This window comes from Chiloscyllium plagiosum, chromosome 8 (genome assembly GCF_004010195.1).
Source record: "Chiloscyllium plagiosum isolate BGI_BamShark_2017 chromosome 8, ASM401019v2, whole genome shotgun sequence".
In the NCBI taxonomy this organism is placed as follows: Eukaryota; Metazoa; Chordata; class Chondrichthyes; order Orectolobiformes; family Hemiscylliidae; genus Chiloscyllium; species Chiloscyllium plagiosum.
Genome location: NC_057717.1, coordinates 36255181 through 36262633, shown reverse-complemented (window position 1 = coordinate 36262633; position 7453 = coordinate 36255181). Strand labels below are relative to the sequence as shown.

Genomic DNA, 7453 nt, shown 5'->3' with positions numbered 1-7453 from the left:
GAAAAAAGGGGTCACATGTCAGATATAACTGGCTGACTCAAGGGAATCCCTTCAGGAGCATCGGGGCTGTAGAAATACACTTAGGATGGAAATCAGGAATGTAAAAAGGGGACACGAGATAGCTTTGGCAGAGAAAGTTAAGGAGAATCTAAAGAGACTCTACAAGTGTATTAAGAGCAAAAGAAGAGCTTTGGGCAAACCCGATATCATGAATGATCAATGAAGTCAACGATGTGTGAACTACAAGATCCGAAACAAATATTTCACTTTGGAACTTACTGTGGATAAATCTTTGAGGAGAAAGTGAGGTCTGCAGATGCTGGAGATCAGAGATGGAAATGTGTTGCTGGAAAAGCGCAGCAGGTCAGGCAGCATCGAGGGAACAGGAGAATCGACGTTTCGGGCATTAGCCTGATTCCTGAAGAAAGGCTAATGCCCGAAACGTCGATTCTCCTGTTCCCTAGATGCTGCCTGACCTGCTGCGCTTTTCCAGCAACACATTTCCATTACTGTGGATAAAGACTGGGGCGCTCAGGGAACTAAACAGCGTTTGGTTTGATCACTATTGGAATACTGTGTGCAATTCTGGTCTCAATGCCATCCGAAGGATGTCGTGGAACATGAAAGGGTTGGGAAGAAATGACAAAAGATGTTGCCAGGGTTGGAGGTTTTGCGCTTCAGGGAAAAGCCTGAATAGGCTAGGGCTGTTTTCAGTTGAACATGGGAGGCTGAGGAGTTAACCGATAAAAGGTGTTTAAAATCATGATGGTCATCGACAAGGTCAATAGACAAGGTCATTTCCCCAGGCGAGGGACACTTTTCAAAGGAATCTAAAGGACAACTGGCTCCCGCAGAGTGGATGGAATAAGCTGCCAGAGCAAATAGTGGAGGCTGATAGAAATACATTTAAAAGGCATCTGGATGGGTGTATGAATAACAAAGGTTTAGAGGAATATTGGCAAATTTGTGGCAAATGTGACGAGAAAAGTCATGCAGGAGTTGGTCCGAAGGGCCTGTTTCCGTGCTGTACATCTCTGTGACTCAATGTCTTGAAATTAGTCCACATTATAGAAAAGGAGGTGCTGGAGGTTTTAAAACACAAAGGTAGATAAATCCCCAGGACCTGATCAAACGTATCTCAGGACATTGTGGGAAGCTGGTGAAGAAATTGTAAGGCCCCTAGCAGAGATATCTGTACCACAGAGAGCTATGTGTGATAGGCTGTTAGACTGGAGGGTGGCATTGTGGACAGTGAGGAAGGTTTTCTGAGATTACAAAGGGATCCTGATGAAATGTGTGAATGGCTGAAAAACTGTAGATGGAGTTCAATCTGAATAAATGCGAGGTAATGCTTTTGGTACAACAAACACGGGCAGGACTTATACAATTAATGGCAAGACCTTCGGTAGTGTTGTAGAACAGAGGGAACTCAGAGTTCAGCTACATAATTCTTTGAAGTTTGCAACATGGAGAGACAGGATAGTTTAAAAAAATATGCTTGCCTCACTTGCTTTCATTGCTCAGTCCTTTGGATATAGGAGTTGGGAAGTCATATTGAGATTATACAGGCCATTGGTGAGTCCTCTTCTGGAATACTGTGTCCAGTTCTAGTCGCCCAGTTATAGGAAGGATATTATTAAGCTGGAAAGGGTTGGGAGGAGATTTACTGGGATGTGGCTGGGTATGAAAGGCTTCAGTATAAAGAAAGGCTGAATAGGTTGGTATTTTTCACTGAAACCTGAATATTGACAGATGACCTTAGAGAAATTTATAAAATCATGAGGAGGATAGATAGAGTTAATGGGAGTTGTCTTTTCCCATGGACAGGGGAGTTTCAAGACAAGGCACTACATTTTTAAGTTTAGAGGAGAGACATATAAAAAAAAGACATGAGAGGCACATTGATACACAGAGGGTGGGTTGTGTATGAAATGAACTTCCCAAGGAAAGGGTGAACATGGGGACAATTACAATGTTCAAAAGACATTTGGATTAGTACAGGAATAGGAAAGGTTTGAAGGGATATGATCCAGGAACAGGCAGGTGGGATGAGAACCGTTTTAGAGCATGGTTAGCATTAACCGAACAGTGCGGTCTGACTCTCTGACTATGATTATAGTGTTGTGTCATTAATTAAGAAAGGCTGCAAGAGAAAGCCAGGGAACTACAGACTGATGAGCGAGACATCATGGTGGGTCAGTTGTTGGAGGTCATTCTGAGAGGTAGGCCTTACATGCATTTGTAAAGATAAGGCCTGATTACGGACAGCCAGCGTAGCTTTGTGCGGGGAAAACATGTCCCACAAACTTGACTGGAGTTTGCTCAAGATGTGACCAAAAAGATAGACAAAGACAGAGCAACAGACGTTGTTTCTGGCTTCCGCAAACCCTTGTTCAGGGTGTAGCATGATACATTGGTTAGTAACGGTAGATAACAAAGGATCAGGGAGAGCTTGCCAACTGGAGCCAAAATGGGATGACAGTGGGAGACAGAGGATGGTGGGAGAGGGTTGTTGTTCAGACTGGAGGCCACTGACCAGCAGTGTGCTGTAAGGATTGGTGCTGGGACCACTGTTGTGCACCATTTTCATAAGCAATTTGAGTGAAATTATAGGAGACATGAGTTGGAGATATTGGTAACACTGTCGTCAATATTTCTCCTGGGCAGAGGAGGCCACGGGGTGACCTTATAAAAGTTTATGAAACCATTTAGGGTCTAAGTAAGGTGAATTGCAAAGGGCAGGTGAGTCCAAAGCTAGAGGCATAAATGTGAGGTGAGAGAGCAAGAATTAAAAGAGGGAGCTGAGGGGCAACATTTTCCACAGAGGGTGGTGCATAGACGGAATGGACTGCCAGAGGAAATGGTAAATACAAGTACAATTACAACATGGAAAAGACACTTGGGCAGGTACATGGAGAGGAGAAGGTTTGAAGGGATATAGGCCAAACACAGGCAAACGTGACTCATTCCATTTAGGAAGCCTCAGCCGAAGAGTGATACCGCACAGAAACAGACCCGATGTGGGAGGCCTGCTTTCCCCTCAGTTGTTCTGACGCTCCCTAAGAAAGCACAGGCCTGGACTGATAACTGGGAACTGCCGATGCTGTCTCATTACAACAAAACTTGCAGCAGGTTTAGTGATTGAGCCTGGGGCCTGTCTGTACTGTGCTCCCCCTCCAGCACATTCTCTATGTCATGTCTTGTTAGCTGATGGTTGGATCCCCCATTATTACTTTCTGCTCTGTGCACTGGAATGATCTTACCTGGGACCAGGATTTATTGAAGACTCCCGACCTCCCTGACTTTGTCTTTCTGGCTGACCAACCATCGTTCCAACCAGCAGTTGGCAAGTCTATTGAGTCAGGAACTCCATGAGTACATGTAGAAGACACAGAAATAGGCAGAATGGGAAATTAGACTAATGCTTTGAGTGTTACACATATAGAATGGCACTGAGCCCACAGAGATCTGGAAAATCCCAGTCTCCATTCCTGACCTGTGGTGCCTCATCTCTCTGGAGTGGAGAATTCTGTTGGCTCATGATCTGGAGTAGCTTCAAAAGTGAGAGACGCTGACAGAGGCAGCAATTAAAACCCACACAGTGAGGATTACCACATGGAGAGGTACTGAGTCACAGCACCAGAGTGCCGGGTCAAACAATTGTGCAGGAAGAAAGGGTTTTGATTCATGTTGCACTGGGATATACAAACTGTGAGCAGGCGAAGTGATGGCATAGTGGCATTATTGTGTGACAATTTATCCAGAAACTCAGCAAGTATTCTCTGGACACAGGTCCAAATCCCACCATTGCAAATGATTGAATGTGAAGTAAATGCTTCAAAAACGATGTAATTAAAAACCTGTAAATGAGTATTAAACAATTGCTGATGTTAAGAAAAATCCATCGGGTGCATTCCTGTCTTTAGTGAAGTAACCTAAGGTGGGACTGGGATATCACAGGTATTACAGAAACAATAGCTGAGGGAGGGACAGGACAGGCAGGTCAATGTTCCAGGGGACAGATGCAGCAGGAAGGACAGAAGGGGAGGTGAGAGAGGAGGAGAGCTGCTGGTTCTGACTGGGTGAAACATCCCAGCAGGACTGAGAGAGGATATTCCTGCGGGACCGCCCAGTGACGCTGTGTTCGTGGAATTAATCAATAACAATGGGTCTTCCCTTTCCTCTGATTGTTCTACAGACCCAGAGAGCCCCGCCCTCCTGCACCTTGACCTTCCCAAGATGGTGGCCCTCAGGCCCGTGCTCCCTCTTCCCTCAAACAAATGGCGGCCGTGACCATGGGCCGCTTCCCCAACAGAGATCGCCGCCCCTTTACACGGGCCTGGAGTATTATTTTCGCTCTTTTTACCTGTTTTCGGTATTTGTGAATTCTCTCTGCTCCTTTCTCCCAGCGAGGCTCCCACACACTGGCTCTGAGCGCCGCTCTCTGAAGCCGATCGCAGCCGCTATCGGAGAAAGCAGCTCCATGTCTCTCTCTGTCATGACGAATTTGACACTGCGCATGCTCTGCATAGAAACCAAACTGCGCGTGCGTCTGAGGTTATCGGTGAGTTGAAATATAATATTCCTATCTGCACAGAATCATGGGTGAAATATTCGTCATTAACAATTACTCTGTCGACTTACAGCCATAGACATGTCTAGCTTGCCAATAAATTGCTCGTTCCAATTCAACCATACCGGCCAGGTATATAAATTACCAATCGTTCTGGGAATTTGAAAATAAGTTTCTTACTCGAGTTGTGTAAATCGATTGGAAATATGTATGTTATCAGATTTACATCTCAACTATTGCTTAAAATGTCACATAGATTTATGAGAGAGGTTTAACGCTGTACCATGCAGTGAGAACGATCAATCGTGCAAAACACATTGCTTTCTGACCAATCCTGAAGCGTTCACTCGCCGAGAATGCTTTGGCCCCGCTCTTCACTCACTCTGGTTGGAAGACCGGCCGCTGCTCGGTCCTCCAGTTCCGCCCCTTCCTCACAATTGCAGAGTTGATTCAACTGGCCAAGCAAAAGAAACATTCAGAGACAAGGGAAGTTAGAGTCGATGCCTTCTGATGCGGTGAAAATATCCTGAATCTTGGACCGAGAGGCCAGAGATTAATTCACAACTTGTGCAGGTTTGTAATAATATCTTTGAACAGGTTCATGAGGAAAAACAAGAGAAGTCCGGAACAGCACGAAAACAAGAACAAAACCCATGCAATATGGTGAGACTCTCAATGCTCAGATGATTTTAGTCTTTACCAAGTGTTTCAGGGTACTAGTGGGTCCCAGTTCAGACTGTTGCACTCCTTCTAGTGCACAACCAAATACCACAATTGTGTGGCAAAGTGTTGTGGTGGGAGATAGAGATGCTTTTCTGAAAGGCGTTCGGTTTTGGAGGTGATAAGAGGTGAGAAGGAATATGGTTTTTGTATGGAGTTACCTGTTCCCCTCCTGTTGCAGCATCTTATTATTGTCCTGATTCTACCTCGTACATGTTTGGTAGATATCAGTGACATTTCGTAAGCCCACAATACAAGATTTGTCACTCTGTGTAAGACATCAGAAATCTCTTGTAGCACTATAGGCATAGAACAATACAGCGCAGAACAGGCCCTTTGGTTCTTGATGGTGCGCCGACCTGTGAACTTTTCTCAGGCCAACCCCCTACACTATCCCAAAATCACACATGTGCTTATCTAAAGGATTGTTTAAATCTCCATAATGTGGCTGAGTTAACTACATTAGCAGGTAGTGCATTCCACGCCCTAACCACTCTGAATAAATAACCTGCCTCTGATATTGGTCTTAAATCTATCACTCCTCAATTTGTAGTTCTGCGCCCTAATACGTAATGATGTCATCATCCTTGAAAAAGACCTACACTGTCTACCCTATCTAAGCCTCTGGATCATCTTGTATGTCTCTACCAAATCCCCTCTTGGCCTTCTTGCCAATGAGAACAGGTTCAAGTCTCAACTTTTCCTTATAAGACCTTCCCTCCAGACAAGGGAACAACCTCGTAAATCTCCTCTGCACTTTTTCCAATGCTTCCACATTTTTCCCGAAACATGGGCACCAGAACTGCACACACTATTCCAAGTATGGCCGCACCAGCGTTTGTATAAGTGCAGCATGAAATTGTGGCTCAGGAATTCAATCCCTCTACGAATGAAACCTCACACACTGTATGCCGTCTTAACAGCACTAACCAACTGGGTGGCAACTTTCAGGCATCTATATACATGGACCCCAACATGCCTCTGCACATCCAGATAACCAAGAATCTTTCCATTGACCCAGTACCCTGCCTTCCTATTATTCTTCCCAAAGTGCATCACCTCACATTTAGCTGCATTGAACTCCATTTGCCACCTCTCTGCCCAATTTTGCGGTTTATCCATGTCACCCTGCAACCTGTAACATTCTTCCACACTGACCACTATTCCATCGATTTTAGTGTCGTCAGCAAATTTACTAATCCATCCACCTATGCCTGCATCTAAGTCATTTATAAAAATGACAAACAGCAGTAGTCCCAAAACAGATCCTTGTGGCACACCACTAATAACCGGACTCCAGGCTGAATATTTTCCATTAACCACCATTCGCTGCCTTCTTTCAGAAAGCCAGTTTCTAATCCAAACTGCTAAATCACCCTCAATTCCATGTCTCTGCATATTCTCCAACAGCCTACCATGTGGAACCTTATCAAAGACTTTACTGAAGTCCATGTATATCACGTCAACTGCCTGTCCATCATCTACATGCTTGTTCACCTTCTCAAAAATCTCAGAGGATTGTGAGACACGACCTGCCCTTGATGAAACCATGTTGACTATCTGAAATCAAATTGTTGTTTGCTAGATTATTATAAATCTTATCCGTCATAATCATTTCCAATATCTTTCTGACAACAGAAGTAATGCTCATTGGTCTATAATTACCTGGGTCATCTCTACCACCCTTCTTGAACAAGGGCACAACATTTGCAATCCTCCAGTCCTCTGGTACCAAACCTGTAGACAATGACGACTTAAATATCAAAGCCAAAGGCTCAGCTGTCTCCTCCCTAGCTTCCCAGAGAATCCTCGGATAAATCCCATCCAGCCCAGGGGACTTGTCTACTTTCACTCCTTCTAGAATTGATAACATCTGTTCATAACTAACCTCAATCCTTTCCAGTCTAACATCTCTTACCTCGTTCTTCTCCTCTACAATATTCTCCTTTTTTCCTGAGTGAAAACCGATTAGAAATGTTCGTTTAGCACCTCTCCGAACTCCACAGGGTCCACACTCAACTCCCACTTCTGTCTTTGATTGGTCATATTCCTACCCTATCCCTTTATTCCTCACATACCTATAGAATGCGTTAGGGTTCTCCTTTATTCTATTTGCTGAAGACTGCTCGTGTCCTCTCTTTGCTCTTCTTAACTCTCTCT

At 44.5% G+C, this 7453-nt stretch overlaps 1 long non-coding RNA gene across 1 annotated transcript in view; it reads left to right on the top strand.

Annotated features, from left to right (window-relative positions):
• Positions 1-5059: 5059 nt before the first annotated feature.
• LOC122552411 overlaps positions 5060-7453 on the top strand; it is a 19237-nt gene continuing 16843 nt past the window's right edge. The window contains exon 1 of the long non-coding RNA XR_006312376.1: positions 5060-5146. This is a non-coding gene — a long non-coding RNA (uncharacterized LOC122552411). The remainder of the gene's footprint in view (positions 5147-7453) is intronic.